Source organism: Pagrus pagrus, assembly GCF_965226575.1.
Source record: "Pagrus pagrus genome assembly, chromosome: 12".
Classification (NCBI taxonomy): Eukaryota; Metazoa; Chordata; class Actinopteri; order Spariformes; family Sparidae; genus Pagrus; species Pagrus pagrus.
The window spans coordinates 25,682,549-25,698,771 of NC_140196.1; the positions used below are offsets into that span (position 1 = coordinate 25,682,549).

Here is a 16,223-nt window from a genome sequence, read left to right on the forward strand (position 1 = left end):
AGGGAGTGTTTCTATATGTCAGCTTTGCAAGACGGATGGCCGACATCTGCCACAAAGCCTCGCCGGACATATTACCTGAGACACCAAACAATAACCTCTACGTACACACACATAGACACATGCAGAAAAAATACACACTTGAAGTAGAGCCCTGCTTGGCCTGAACTGGCCTGCCAAGACCTGACCTTCTAGTTACGACCATGATCACCCCCATGGGCACGGGTGGCATCTGGCTAGGTGATGTGCATGTGTGTTTTTGTGTGCACTGTGTGTGTTCTGTATCATGCATGCTTGTGTCCCTGCTTCCCTGCATAGCAGTGCTGGCTTGCCTGATTGCATGTGTTTATCTGTGTCCCTTTGCCTGTGTGTGTGCATACGTGTGTGTGTGTATCGTTGGCATGAAGAGCAATGCCGCAAGGAGCCTGGGCAGCATCAGAAGGGCCGGTGTGCCCCCAGAGTTTGACCATCTGTGCGTTATTGGTTGTCATTAAGGTTTCTAATTTGGAGGTGTCTTGGGGATTAGCCAAACGAGGGCAGAAAATGTCATTACGCTGTTCCTCCCGCTGAGCTGCCGTGACCATATTTACATATTTATACACCTTAATTGTCTTTGCCTTGCTGCCGTGACATTGAGGCAGCCAGAGTTGAGTGTGAGAGGGGGGAAAAAAAGAGAGAAAGTGAGGAGGACACAGTGGAAGACAGTGTTACACACAGTCAAATCGAATTTGGCTCCAAAGTGGATTTAAATTAACAAATTCATTGCTGAGCAGACTAGAGAAGATTAACAAAAGGCAGAAATGCAAAACGGAAAGATGCAAACAGCTCTGAAATAAGAGACGAAGGAAAACAAGATATTTTTCTAAATGCTCCACTGCGTACGTATTTGGCCTCCTGAATTTTAAACATCACACCGACTAATTTGTTTTTAAGTACATTTGAAATTCAAATGTAAGATTTTAGTGCCGCAGTATACAGATCTGCTCTGTATACTGCTATTGCCGTCTTTAGGGGTAAAACAGCAAGCAAAAGAGTGAATTTTATATTCTATATGTTTATACATATGACAGCCAACCTATACTGAAAGACCAAGCCAGTGTCATAGAAGTTTGTGAAATAGTGACGAAATGTATGAAATACATTTTTATGCATGAAGCGTCCACTTGTTCATGACACTCAGCAAGTTTGTAATGGATTCATGTCCATGTACACTAATAAATATGTGAATGAATTTGATTACCGAACTGTCCCTGGTTTTTATTTCAGAAATCTGATCACCATAAGGCTATAGCTAGCTACCTTTAGCTAATTAGCTCAGTAAGCTGTGGAGCCAGTGGCCCTGGAGTTTACCTGGACCAAGACCTAAGCCTGAGAGTGAACATGGCTGGACACCGAAATGGGACTGAACACAGACCGATGTAGGTCAGTTTGAAGTGAGATGAATATGGAGGTGATTTACAGCAGCTATGCAGCTGGAGAGGTGTGAGAAAGAGTGGGGCATCAGCAGCAGGCAAAAACGGTGTGTAGAGCCAGAATAATTTCACATTTTACTTGGAGAATTGGCGATTTATTTTAACCAAACCAGAGGTGATTGTTGATCGACAAACCAAGACTGTTAAGGTGAGTTTTATTGCTTTCATGTCAAGTTTGAATTAAGTGTGTTTTTAGATGAAGTAACAAAGCAATTAAGAGAGAACTAAGAGAGAAACTGGAATTCAAAAAGTGTGATTGTATTTTTCTGTTTAGTAAGAACAATATATGTAGGAGTATTTTCTTTCTGTACATTTTGTTCAGTTTTAACACTAAAAGCTTGGAAAGGCTTGGCCGGGCTAACTGGTTAGCATGCTGACTCTACTAGATATCCCTGCAACACAGTACAAAGACGTCTTTTACATAATGTCAACAATGTTTTTTCCTAATATTCTATTATTGTTTGTTCATTTTTGGAATGAAAAAAAAACAAAACCCGCCTGTATCTTTCAAATTGCCCTTTAACGCCAGTCATTGCTTTCTAGATAATGTCTCTTTTTCATCTACAGGCATGAACATGTTTTGTTTGACTACTACCAAACACCAACTGGGGTAAAAAAGATTGACTATTAATGCCAGTTTGCAGGCTACATAGCTGATTAGCTAGTCATCTGTAGCACACTGGATAGCTTAACAATCCTGCTAACAATACTCTATCCTGGGCTGAAGTTGGTGTTCCTGTCAGCTGTGCTGTCAATAACGTGTAAACCAGTACGTCCACTCTGCAGTTTTGTGATATACTATCTCTGAATTGTTTTTTTCTTTCATAAAACTGCCTTTTAATAATCAGAAAATGTTACGATTAAATTTTACATTTATTTAACACCTGGAAAAAATAGTAGTTGGACTTCTGCCCTTTACCGCTGCCTTCCTAGGGGAGGTAATAACGAGAGAAAAGCAGGTGTGCCGTCATGTTCTATTTCTGGTGTAATTAGAGAAGAAATGGCCTCAGTGCTTTTACAGAGAATTCACTGTGGTAGAATCACACTTGTGTTGTGTTGACACTCAGAAAGGTGCCCAGAGAGGTGGCACTGAAAACTAGGTATTACAGCCGCTCAGAAATTTAACACATTCAATACTACACACAGGTGATTATTTGTACACTCTTTCATGAGGAGCTACAATCTTTTTTTCCCATTAACAGTAGCTTATTTGTGGTAACTGGTACACAATGGAAATAGATGTAACTTGTTAATCTGGCCTAGAGCCAGTTTCTGCTACTGTTTCTGTGCTTCTGCTGCCAGTATGCTTTAGCCTCAACCTGTCTGATAAGTGTGTGATGCAAAGCCCTGTAGTCAACTCCAGTTATCCAAATTAATGGAACACTACCCTGTCATGAAATATTATTGTTGTGTACAGCCCAGCCAATCAAAGACAATGTTGCATCGGCCTAAAGTCAGCTCCACCAATTAGAATGAATGGAAAACCTGTAGTTCGCTCCATCAATTGGAGATATGTTGATGATAAATGTTGTTTTACATATTGTAAAGACTTACCAGCATGTCAGTACTGACTTTAATATGTGTACAGCTTTATTCAATGAACAAGAAAGTGCTCTAGTATCGATATTAGGACCAGTGTCGGACATTTCTTGTTGTTTATTAGATTTAAAAACAAATGCAGGCTTTGTTGCCTGGTTCCAAAGAGAGAGTGACTGAGCTGACAACTCATGAGAGGTGGAGTGAATGAGATGAGTGGTGGTGGCTGAGGGTGCTAGAGAGTGAACGGGGGAGCGGGAGCAGTAATGACAGTTCAAAGCATGTGAAGGAGAGAAATTAAGCCTTTTTTTGCTGATTGTTTCATGGTGGTTACATTCCAACGCAGAAAATAAATACCCTTCAGCTGCAGAGTTTCAGCCTCCTTTGCATCTCCTCCTCATTCGTTCATGCATTCATTCATAATGAATGAAAACATTGTAGTCCCGCACCAGTAAATAAAAACAACAACAACACGACTTTGTTGCTGATTCTAATGTGTAAAACGTTTTTAATCCACCATGGATCTAATTTGTCTAATCTTCATGGTTCTTCAGATGAGTTGGACACACAAACACGGAATTCTCAAAAGGGACCTCTAGCTCCTGATATAGTTCCTGAAATTAGTTTCTCTGGTTTTTTATATTCTCTGCCATACAGCCAAATCACATACATTTATGCTTGGATGCTGGATTGGTACATCACAGCTATTCCTTACTAAAAAATGAATGCGATCAAGTGTTAAGCACATTTAATCCAGACACTCATATACAGCTAATGTTATAATCTAACTCACCATTGGTGTCCACAGCCAGACATTAATGGTGCCACTTGATTGGTCACTGCACATTGCTTTTTCATGATGGTGATTCAGACAGGGCACTTAATGTCACTGCATGAAAGGATAAAAGTATTTTATATAGAAAATTAAATAGAAAAATGTGTAAAAAAAATCATAAAATGTGTCACTTTGGCAAAAAAGTTTTTACCGTCATGAGCTAAGGCGCTTAATGGGTAATGGAAACACCTTTTTTAAACAAGTTCTTACGTAGCAAACGTTTTACTCACATGACTGATCAGCGATTCCTTCAACGAGGGAAGAGACAAAACATAGTGGCAGATTAAAACAGTCTCCTCATCGCTCCACACAGATCTGATGTAACCTTCCCCATATTAATGCATGAGACAAACAGAAATGTCACATTTTTATCAGGTTTTTTTGTTGCTTTTAAAAATCTGAAGGTTGACTGCCGCTGCGCTCTCTTCTTCTGCAATCGTATATTGGTTTTCTGACCGTAGAATTTGTGCCAACTCAGGGTCGGATTAAATGGATGGATTATGCTCGGCAGCTGTTTTAGTAAGCGCCCCCTACACACATACATTTCGATATTTGCTAAACACACCAAATTACTTAACTGCCACATGATTATTATTAGGCTCATTGATTCAGTTAGGTATATGTTTATCTTATATTTCAGTATTCACACACATTCATTTACATTTGGTTAGTCTTGAATTTAAAGTAAAAGTAAAGCCATTTATTATACATTTCATTCATACCCATTTTAAAATTAATTTTATTTTTTATGTCCTTCCTTACCCAGGTTTAGACATTTATGACATATTGGAATACATTTTCTCTGCACATTGATGCTAACATTGTATAGCCTATTTAAAAAAAATATATATATATATATATTGAATAGATAAATGTATAAATACTGAAGCACAGTTTATATTGGAGATTAATTTTATTTTGTTACAATTTTAAAAATAATTTTCAAAAATATGTTAAACATAATTTGATGTAGGCAGTTCATGTTCTTTTTTCCTCCATCTGAGCCCCCTAGTGGCAAGGAGGCCCTAGGCACGCACCCAGAACGCCTAGTCCTGGCCCAGTGCAACCCTAAAGCCTGTTTCAATGAACCAACTCCTAATAATCATGTAACAGTAGTGGATGGAAACAAGCATTGACTTGCAGTTTGTTTTGCAGATTTTCTTGAAATTTAGTTTACAGTACAGGTGCTTAGAAACACAGCCACTGAATGATCCAAACCTGCAGGGGACTGTTTGATGACAAGAAAGTTAAACTCACACCTGTGACCATTTGCGTTGCAGCCATTATACTAAGGTAACTTTTTCAAATTATTGGTTTTGCCAAATCAATGAAACTCCATACCAAGTTTCCACTGCTACCATGCACCCAGGTAGATTGACACAGCACACACAGATGTGTTATCATAGATCCCACTCATGTTCAGGATATTGTCAAAATTAGGTTTGGATTTGACCTCTTCAACAGCTACACATCTGCCAATCTCTGTCAGTCAGAGACATTCTCCCATTATCACAATGTAAATGGCACTTATCTGACAGTGTATCCCACTTTTAAGCTACATTTAAATTCAGGTTTTGGCATTTTACGTTGGCACAGAAAGGACATCTGCCTCCAGAATCAGCTGTGATAACAGCTGTCAGAGATTCCTGTATGTATCACTGTATGCAGAGAACTCACATGAACAGCCTTCAGCTGTGATTATTATTTAATGCACCAAAATTTGTCCCTGATGTCCAGTATTTAACATCACAGCACAGAGCAGAGAAAATGGCAAATAATGAAAAAGAGAGATCAAGCTGAGCTACTGAGTGGGTGTTGTACTTTCTAAGCCCCGAGACAAAGGAAATACATATCTTGTGGATTTCAGTGAGCTGCTGTCATCCTCTTGCTCCTCTCCCATCACAGCCTTCTGTTCTAGATGTCTCCACTTTAATCCCTCATTTGTTTCAAGAGGGGGGGGAGGGAACAGAGGTATGACAAGAGCAGGAGTGAGCGATCCCACACTGAATATCCTGATGAGGAGACATAAAAAAGCATACTTGGCTTTTGCGGTGATACAAAATGGTGTGGTTTCCCACTGACGATGCATCCTGCCAAGAAAGTGTTCTCCTATAGTTGGCGATGAGGGCTTGGCTCCCGTGCACGTACATAAACTGAGGTGACGGATGTACTCTAATTATAGATTTGAGAGCAAACAAACATTTTAAACTGCTTTTAATGAAATGATCCATCACCAAGGCATCAGGAAGAACCAAGCATGAAAAATACAAGGCAAAACAAACGTGAACATAGTTTTACAGAAATCCACGAAAGCTTGTGTATGTGCATGCCTTGCATACATGCAAACAGATGTACAAACACCTGAAAGGATTTTCTTTTCTATGAATGAACAGAATTTTAATTTGCAGTACTTTCTGTGCTCATCTGATCCTGTTCAATCTTGAGAATCCATTCAATACCTCACTGATGTCCTTGTCTCTGTGACGCTGCAACTCTTTGGTTGTATGTGCAGACATCCATTTATTCATTTTTCTGCCAACAGACACGGACTGCTTCTGTTATGTCAGCTCATATGTAACTAACTTCCCGACTGTTGGTCACATACTGTAGAAGTAAGACTTCTTCAACAGTATGAATGAGAGAGGGGGGTTGGGATTATGTGTGATATGTAATCTATTTAAACCTGAATTTATTTTACACAGTATATATGGTAAATTCAGCACAATGTACATGTCCACAGCACTAATTCCGTCAGTACAACGTGCTATACTAACCAATCTGCAATCTGTCCAGACGACTGCCAGTGACTCACAAGACAACATATGATTGTTCCCACAAAGACACAAAAACTATGTCAGGACGGGATTAGGTTTTAACACAAAAGACTGTTTTGATACGTTTCGGAAAAAGACTATGGTCGTGGTCGAAGTATGTAACACACATAGTAACGTAAAAGATACATTACGTACGTCACATAGTTTAAGTACCTTTTGTCTCCTGAGTGAAAGTCTTGTACTCCTTTTATACGACATCGCCTGACTTCCTCCTTTGCCATCTTTGTAATTACTACTTCCACTAGAGGTCGCAGCAACAAACGTACATACTGGCTGTACTAAGCTGCTTGCACAGACACGCTAAAAGCCTGGATGTATAGTTTTTATCTATAATTGCTCTCGCATCACTGTTTTTTTTTTTTACTCTGTTGAGTTACTGTCAGTAAAGCGGCACACTTACTGCAGATGTGACTCATTAAACGCTTACCAGAAAGGGGGATTGTACCCTTTGAGCCACTGAAATGCAGCAGCTAGTGGGTTTAATTGATGGTAGCTTAAGAGTCAATGAAAAAACTGCAAAGTGAAAGTGGTTGTGACAAAGTGTTGAGTTTGCACTAAAAGCAAATTAAAATAGATCGTATCAGGAACACTACAATAATATAATCAATTATTGCACAGAGGAAATGATGAATGAAGGTCTGTCTGATATACAATAAGTCTATATTGGAGATTTTACAGCACACAAATGAATGCAAAGCAAACTTCTTTAAACATTCTGGCAATAGACACGTTTTTACTTTAACATATCAGCATGAAGGAAATGTTGATTGCACAATGTAATGGCTATAGAATAATGACACCATTGGCGTTTAGATTGGTTCTCTATAACCGTATTTCGATTGCCGCTGGGCTCAAAATCTTCTGGGAAAATGAAGGCTGACTGGTGATCCAATCAGGATCAACCAATTTCATGTCTCCATTAGAGGCTAAGTGAATGAATAAACTCACTTTTCGTTCTCTTTTGTTGCTCGTTGGTTTACTGTAAGGAAAATGGAAAAGATCTTGTTGTAACAGTGGCGCTAACAATAATACCACTTGTAAACACTTCGGGTGGGAGAGTAGTCTGTTTCCACTTCCACTGATCTGCAACATCAAGGTTTGTATTATTGTATAGATTTCACATCTCATCCAAGAGGTCGGTTAAGTCAACGACCCACAAGTGGCCCTTACCACTCTGAAACTCAGAGCTCACACGTGTCCTTAACGACTCTGTAAGGACACTCCCACACAGAGTTTAAAAGCCTGCAACTTCCCTCCAGTTAGTTAGAACTGAAGAAGCTTCTTGGATGAGATGTGAAAGTGCCTACAATACAGCACTAAGAGTTACCATGACCTGGATGACTGAGAACCTTCATCAACATTACTGTATAGAGTAGATTTGGAGGTTTGCTTACATCTGTTCTCATCTCATCTCATAATAAAGTCAACATTTTTATTTATATATTGCATATTTCAATGCGTCGAACATCCGTCAGCCTCCATCCTCAGACCCTTGAAACTTGATGAGTGACTTGAAGTGGCAGCAGTCGGGTCGTTGATACTTTGATTTGAGGGAGTGTTGGAGATCTGTTGATGTGAGCCTTAAAATAGTTGCAAACGGGTAATTTCTGTTCCTCTGAAGATGTTCCCCAGGTGCCTTTCTAAATAAAATGCTGCCTAGCTTGCGGTGAGCATCTCACTCCTGTATGGCAGCTCGTGATGAATGCTTCATGTGGCTCCGAGTTAACCAAGTTCATATTGAAACACTCCCTGGAGCGTCGCCATCAATCAAAGCCTCTCCCTGGAGCTGTCAAGCGATTTTTGTCTCCCGCTAACATGTGCGGTTGCGCCACAACAATCGCAATATCCGGCCCACCTCATTTGCTCCCATTACAGAGGCGGCTCTGGCTGTTACTTATTTCCCTCCCGACGCCCCTGGGCAGTATATTCAACATGCACTCCACTCTCCAGCCTCCCTTCAGCCACTTACTTATTCATCACAGACTCGCCAAGGAAGCTGCGTGGCTGACAGACACCAGATTTTTCTAAAGAGAAGGAGACAGACAGACACAAGTGTGTGACTCCGCTCAGTAATGGGGGACACTGTCAGTATGAATCCAGTTTTGCCTGGAGTCAAAGCAGCGGACAAATTTGGCTAAAGCACTGCGAGAGAATGAGTGGGTAAAAAAAGGGAGGGAAGCATTTTCACTTTCATTAGCCAGCCTGTCCCTTTGGGCTTAAACACATAGAGCTCAGTGCATGAACTGCCCCCTTACACACCCATCCACACACACACACACACACACACACACACACACACACTCATACACACCCTCACTGTTTCTCAGCCTCCTTTATCCTCCTTCCCTGGCACTTTCTCCCTCCTCTTTCATCCCACTCCTCTCATCCTCCCCTCCATCCTCTCCTCTCTCCTTCTCTCATCTCGGTTTATCTTCCCCAGCCCTACTCTCTCCATCCTCCCGTCTTCCCTCCGTCCCTCTCTCGCCTCCTCTCCTCAGTGCGCATCATCGCAGCGCTCACCTCCTTCCCTCTCCTCCTTCTCTGTGGCTCTCGACCAATCGCAGACCGAGGGAGGTGCGGCTTCACTACGGGAGGATGGACGGAGCTCGTTGAGGAGAGGGAGAGAGAGGAGAGAGAGGAGAGGAGAGCGCTGGTGAAAAGAGACGCTTTCCTGAGCCACTTGGAGAAACAACGCCAGGCTTGACACTGAGTGATGACCGCGGTGCGGAGAGACCCAGCAGACCGGGAATAAAAACGCGGACTAAAACACACACACAGAGGGGAGGAGGGCGCTCGCGTTGTGGATACCTGCGCGTCTCCGCTGCGGCCGCAGGTGCGCTACAGTCCCTCTGTAGGGAGACTCTTTTGGTCCGGAGAGGGAAGTGAGAGTAGAGGATATCTTGCTCGGATTATTTCTCTTTATCTCGCCCGGTCTCGTGTGTCTTTCAGCCGCTCTGAGAGCAAACTTTATCAGCTTTTTGGCAGCTGCATTTCAACTCCAGATTTCACTCAAGATCTCAATCCGGAGCTTTTTTTTTCAATTCGTGGACTGTTCACTCAGACTGTTTTCCAAACGCGGATTACACTGGACAGCATCTCCTTTCTCTCAGAAAGGAGACCCCCCCCCCCCGCCCCCTAACTCCAAACTTGTGTCTTGAAGCGGAGTCTTTCCATCCCATCGGTGTTTATTTTAAGGTGCTGATGAAGAGGGCAATGCCTGGATTATTACAGCTCAACCTGCCCCTGGGAACAGGGCAAGAGTGAGGGAAGCGGAGAGAGAAGGGGGGGAAAGAAGAGAGGAGAGAAGAAGGAGGGAAGTCGGTGGCGTTTGGCTGCCGTCCACTTGTTCGTTAGCGCCTTCGCCGCTCGGGCTCTCCCACCTCTTTTTACTGGATACACGGACACACATCAAGAGACGCACGGGGAGGACCTGCGTTCACACCCTGGGTGAGTTGAGCGTGTGTGTCCACGTCGGGGGGGCTTAAGAGAAAACGGGGGGGATTTAGAGTATCGGTGCTGTGCGTTCAGTGCCAGGCGTCTTTTTACGCGCAGCGCACTCCCCGGGTTGATACGCGCAAGACAGTAATGCGGCTTCGCATGGTCAGTTGCGGTGTGACAGCGCTCAAGTCATGACGCATGATCGATCAGCAGAGAGTGAGGAAGGAGAGCCGGGGATCTGAATTTAGAGGAATCAGACTGGAGGCTCATTTGGCAGCTTCTTCCATCAACGTGGACGGCAGGAGGGATGAGCGGCACTAATTAATGCTGTGCACGTGTAAATACATGTCACACGTGGGTCCTGGGCCGTATTATTATTATATTGTTTGTCTAATTGTGTCTGAGTTGATGTGAATACCCGTTTAGACGCTGAGTGCAGCAACACAGTCCGACCACGCTGACCAAATGTGTGTGTTTGGGTGAGCGAGTGTGTGTGTGTGTGTGCTGAATATTTGCATACCATAACTTTTAAACATGTTGCATTTTCCTTCAAGTGAGTGTGTGTGTGTGTGTGTGTGTGTGTGTGTGTGTGTGTGCGCGCGCGCGCCAGTCTACTCCTCTCACATCATTTAATATAGAAACCGGAGCTGAATCTGACTTGTCCTTCAACCTCTGCTTTGCTTCATCCCACCAACGTGTATGTGTGTGTGTGTGTGTGTATGTGTGTGTGTATGTGTGCGCGCGCTCCTGCTGTCTCTCCTAACCAATGAAAACCTTTCTGCACGCCTGCCTCTCTCCCCTCTGTGTCTCTCTCTGCCTCTGTGTGTGTGTGTGTGTGTGTGTGTGTGTGTGCGTGCGTGTGTGTGTGAGATATTGTTGCTCCATCAGTCACCCTGAATGCCTGCTACGCACCGCGCAATTTCTCACAAATTCTCTCAACCATGTAAGCACAACATTTACCTGTCAGCTACTTTGTCGGGACTACTATATGTGGCCCGTAAGAAATCCTCGGAGAAGTGAAGCTGCTGTCTCAGACTTATACTTTACATCCGCTGCCACTGCCAGAGACCCGGGCTGGGAAGGAGGTCTTGTCAAACGGATCATTGAGGGAGAGGAGAAAGAGGGGAGAAAAAGTCAAAATCCAACTCCAATCAATAGCTGCACCCACACACACCTCCAGAGTTTACAGCTCTTTCCATCATCGCTATAGGTTTAAATGAAAGAGAGACATGCTGATAGAGTGGCTATTTGTGTCACATACTGTGGAACCATAGGTGGCACTCAGCTCTGATTACATGTTATTTAATGGCAGTGAGTACATCCGTCCTTACAGTGCAGGAGTGTCCATTATAGACAACTTAAAACACACAGAATGCTTTCAAACTGCAGCTGTTGATAAAAGTTATGTCAGCGTTTTGGTATAACACTTAGTGTATAGTTGAGCGACTTGCGAAAGATGGGTTGAAAAAAAAAGAATGATTAAAATCGATGCAGAGGTCAAGATATCCTGACTTTTCTTCACTTGTATGTGTCTGACTTAAAAAATGCTGGATCAGGCATTTCCCTGCTGTCACCGACAGCCTGTTTTTGTTTGACCCCCTCTGTCCTCATGTCCCCACTGTGTAGGCAGGCTTTCTGTTAAGAATGTGTAGTCCACAATTCCTGAAATGAGATTTCTCAGAGATGGTACGTGATTAATTTTCTGGGACTTGACATGGAGACCTGCGCCTGTACTTTGGAAATGCATCAGTACACCACAATAAGGCAAATATAGACAAAGTTACAATTAAAATGATCAAATTGTTCAATGTGATTATGTATGATTTTCTCACTGTAAGGGTTACGTTCAACTAGGGTCCAAGGGTGTGAGATTCAACCTTCTCAGGAAATATGACGCCACGGTAATCACTGCAATGTTAATGGCATAAAAACAGAAAAATGCTTTGGTTGAACCACTTTATTATAAATACACAAAATATTATGTTTTGACAGGAACATGAAATTTCTATATTATTTAATAACATTAATACAGCAGAATCCAATACCTCAGAAAAGCAAATGTATACACTATGATAGCCGTCTGTTTTCATACCATGGTATACCTTAAACCTGGTATACCCTTGCAGCAATTCAAGTAAAATGTCATAAACATACACTAATAAAACACAAAAAATCCGTCAGGTAAAAGTTTTTAACTTTTTCAATACAGCAATGACATGATATGAGCTCATCACAGAGTGGACCAACATCCTCTATTATGGTGTATTCGACTTTATATTCTGGTAAAAGCATACATCATGATTCAGTAATTGTTCTGTAAATTTAGTAAAGAAATATTTGAAAATGGTCGTACCATACTTCATCACATTTGTTTTTTTATTTCGTATAACTGGAACTTCCATACAGTCAAAAACAACTGCTTCAGATGAGACAACACTCAAAACAATTAAAGTAACAATCTTTCCAAAAGGAAGCTTTAAGAATCTAAGGTCAAGTACAAATTAATACGAGACTGACTTCAGATAGTGCAATCTGTAAAAATCATCAAAATTAGAGGTGCATTACCACCACCAACTGTCGCCCCTAACCCTAACCCTAAACCTAACCCTAACCCTTCATAAGGCAGATGACTTACCAGATCAAGAAAGGAGCTCTTTAAATATATTTAAAGGTTTAGTTCACCCAGAAATGAAAATGCAGTCATTATCTTCTAACTCTAATGTAGGTAAAGTTACATTGTCCACAGAACATTTCTGGAGCTTCACAGCTGCAGCATGCTCCTAAAAAAACTGCTGTAGCTGGGGACTTGTTTTAAACATAAAAGACAACCAAAAACAGTACCATAAATGGCTCCATCCGGCTCCTCAGGCAAAAAGGTATCATAGAAATGACAGAAATGATACATGATACAAAACGTCGAAGGATAAAACCGCTGATATTCTCCCATGGAAAGACCAAAACCTACAATTTAATGATCCTATTAACAAGCACTGAGTGTGAATCAAAGCCTGACATATCTCCTTCCTCTGGGCCACAGAGCTCCATTGTTGTCTATAAACTATTCAAAACACATCCATGAGCCACTGCTGCACTGGGTGACATCTTCCTTGATTACAATGAACACACACATATTTTATTTTATTTTCTTTGACACAGTCCCACACCCCACAGTGTCTTGCTGCCAGGAATAGTCATTAGAGCACCAAATGCGTATTAATCCACTACTAAAAATAGTCCCCAACAAATGCACAATTCCCTTCTGTTCGAGTGTTGTTTGATCAGAACTACAGTGACCAGATGATTTAGGAAATGATTGTACTGATTAATAAAAAACAAACAAACAATGTATTGCTCTCAAAATGCTTCAGTGTAGTGAAGCCAAAAACATTTGAGAAATGGACTAACAGTTGGTTTTGGACTTCTGATTGGACATAGGCTTGAATTATCGCTAGTACTCAAGTATTTTTAAAAGCACCCTATACTATAAATAATGGTAAAGGGAAATAATGTGTCTACCCCCAGATTGGAGGAGAAAGTAACTATTGTGATAACAGGATATATTTTAGCAATTAAAAACATCCACATAAACAATGACCTTTTTGAGACTTGTAGGGAAGAATTTTACAAAAAGGGTCAGCGGGAACAGTTTATTTAGAAAGTTTGTGGGGTGATAACCACAGTAGGTGTAATGAAGCCTAGAATTCACCAATCATCTTTATGCATTCTCTCTGCATAATAACATCTCCGCAAAGCTATGAAATAAGAGCAAAATTAAACCACTTCTCATTTCCCCTACCACCCTGTGGAATCCATTTAAAGACCCCAGCTGGTCCCTGGTCGGTACTGCTGGAACTGTTAATAATAAAAGTACATTCCTCTGTATGGATTAGTTTATATGCTTATAGTACCCAACAGCTGAGATAGACGGCCCTCTGCTGACACATTTCATAGTCAACAACTCCAAATCAGACCTCTTAAAGATGTCAGTTTGATTATCCTCAGTGATGCAGTATGATTCTGCAGATATTTCCGGCTTTCTCGGATGTTTTCACAGCATGGTGGCTTTTGTGTTTTGTTGATGCCTTTTTTCCTCCTAATTACAAGGCATCAGATTTAATGTATTTCCCCTTGAACCAAAACAGAAAGGTGCATGATTTCATTGAATCTACTGGAAGCAGCGGTGGTTTAAGATATATTGTCCCATCTCACAAATAAAAGTCGGGTCCCTACTTCAGTCCTGTCCTCCTCTCAAAAAAGAGAAAAGATAAAAATCCAGCTGACCTCTCATATTAGCTCTGATTTCTCCCTCTTATTTTCCCTCACATTCTCTCTTACACTATCATCCAAGGTCTCACTTTTTCAGGATGCTCTGTCTCTGACCTTTACTCTGCTTGGTAAGTGGTCAAAAAAAAAGAAAAAAAAAAAATCTGAGCTGGATCCACTGTTGCTCTCACTGTGAGTCACTCTGCAGAAAAGTGCATCAGCTAAATGCGTGAATATAAATGTAAATGCATGTACTCAGCATGTATGCTCTTCAGAGATTGACTGCTGCATAAGATATGTCTGTGCCCTTCAAACTGCAAGGACGCAGGGAGATATTGAAAATGCAGCCTTTTCAACGATTGATACATAATAGCAGGCTTTCGGATTTGCCACCAGTCTCATCTCTGAGCATTGTGAGCTGTCCTTTTTCAAGATAAGCGGTATACAGGTTTTTAAGGTTCAAGTGAGGCTGTGGAACCATCTCAGTATAATGGAAGTTATTCACAAATATACAAAGATTGCCCTTTCTATGGTATGTATAGGTGGCTAAGCTATGAATCTGTCACCCAGCAGTGCTTTACAATGGGTTTTATTTTTCCGGGTGGGTTGAGAAAATATCCATCATAACAGCAACTGTTGAACCACTGTGCTCTGGACACTGTGCTATTCGGATTCATGATAGTTTTAAATAGTGCTGTGATAATTTATCAATAATTCTGCAATTCAATAAGTTGAAAACTCATTGACAATTTTAATCAGTAAAAATATTTGTTTAACATTATATTAACACTAATCTGTCTCTCTGCGTATATATATATATATATATATATATATATATATATATATATATGTTATATATTATATCTTTAAGGTTGTTTAATTTCTTTTGTCCATTTACACATTTTAGGATCATCTACACACATAATTAAATCATAAGTTTATTATTTTCCTTAATGTGTTATTTATTTAATATTGATGGCTTGGACCCCATACAATACTGGTGGTAATATGCAAAATTAAACAAATGTTAACATGTTATATATATGTATTTGGCACCAAAAACACTATGGTGAGGTGGTGGTCTATAGAAACATGTGATGGGCACCTTTGACTGTTTCCAGACTTGAAAAGTTGAAAAAATAAACAAAAAAGAAATGTTAGTTGCAGTCCATGGTTAACCTTTTGCAACATACAAGGACACATAATATGAAGCCCTAAAGGGATTGGTGATGATGTGAGAAGTGATTTCATGATTGATTATGATTATATAAGATACTTTGTAAAAGGGGAATGTTTTAAAATAACCCCCCAAAAACAAAAATAATAAACATAACTGATTAACTAAATGATGAAACAAGAGTAAAAATTAGTTATGTTATGATCATTTATTTAAATCATTTACAAATTTTAGGATCTTTAGGATTTTTAGGATTGAATGCCCAAGATTTGTTAGAAGGATGGTAGCATTTAAAAAAGTTAAATTAATATTAAGCTATCAATTGTGCATTTTAGGAACCAAAAAAACAACAACAAAAAAAACACCAAAAAAACTAATCAGCTATAATGCTCGGTAGTATAAGTATACAACTTTAACCTTCAAAATAAGATGTCTCCCAAATTTTAAAGCAGCTCTCCTTCAAAAGATTGAGTTGAAGGGCAGTTTAATACATTTTTCTGCTGTAGAGACTCAGTTACCTTCAGAGTGTAAGTTTCATATTAGGTGTGAAACCAGGTGTATGAAACCTCATAACCTGGCACACAATACAACAGCCCTGCAACAAATTCTACCTTCGTGAAGGTTACAATGTTCAATGTTATTGAAACCTTTTTTAAAAGTTGCGCATTTTC

General features: G+C 40.6%; 1 protein-coding gene across 1 annotated transcript in view; it reads left to right on the top strand.

Moving 5' to 3' along the window:
- The first annotated feature begins 9,202 nt into the window (after nucleotides 1-9,202).
- Nucleotides 9,203-16,223, top strand: part of brinp2 (bone morphogenetic protein/retinoic acid inducible neural-specific 2) — a 246,528-nt gene continuing 239,507 nt past the window's right edge. Inside the window, exon 1 of the mRNA XM_084369785.1 lies at nucleotides 9,203-10,121. The gene's annotated coding sequence lies outside the window, so the exon portion shown is untranslated. The remainder of the gene's footprint in view (nucleotides 10,122-16,223) is intronic.